The following is a 348-nucleotide window of genomic DNA, read 5'->3' as shown; positions in this document are numbered from 1 at the left end:
CAGATTTCAGTGCCCCTAAGATGCAACGTGACACAGGATTACGGTGGTTGAGGAAGAAGGTCGCGGAGGTCTGGATGCAGCGAGCTCAGCGCTGCTCACTGTGTGTCTTACTTACACCCGGGTGACTCCTGGAAAAAGCAAAATATTACGACGATGAGACTTGCTGGGACGATTTGGAGGTGGCTGGGGGATGCCCCTTGTGTTTCACACGGCAAGGACGAGGTCTGCTGAAACCGGGGGAACGCAGAAGATCACCAGCCGGGAGAAGGCAGCGAGCTCCTTCCGTTTTTTGGGGTACGATGCTCCCGTTCCCTCGCTAGGATGGGGTTTCTCCGGCCGGGAGGCGGC

This window comes from Apaloderma vittatum, unplaced genomic scaffold, assembly GCF_000703405.1.
Source record: "Apaloderma vittatum isolate BGI_N311 unplaced genomic scaffold, ASM70340v1 scaffold10296, whole genome shotgun sequence".
Lineage (NCBI taxonomy): Eukaryota > Metazoa > Chordata > Aves > Trogoniformes > Trogonidae > Apaloderma > Apaloderma vittatum.
Note: the sequence above shows the minus strand (reverse complement) of the source record.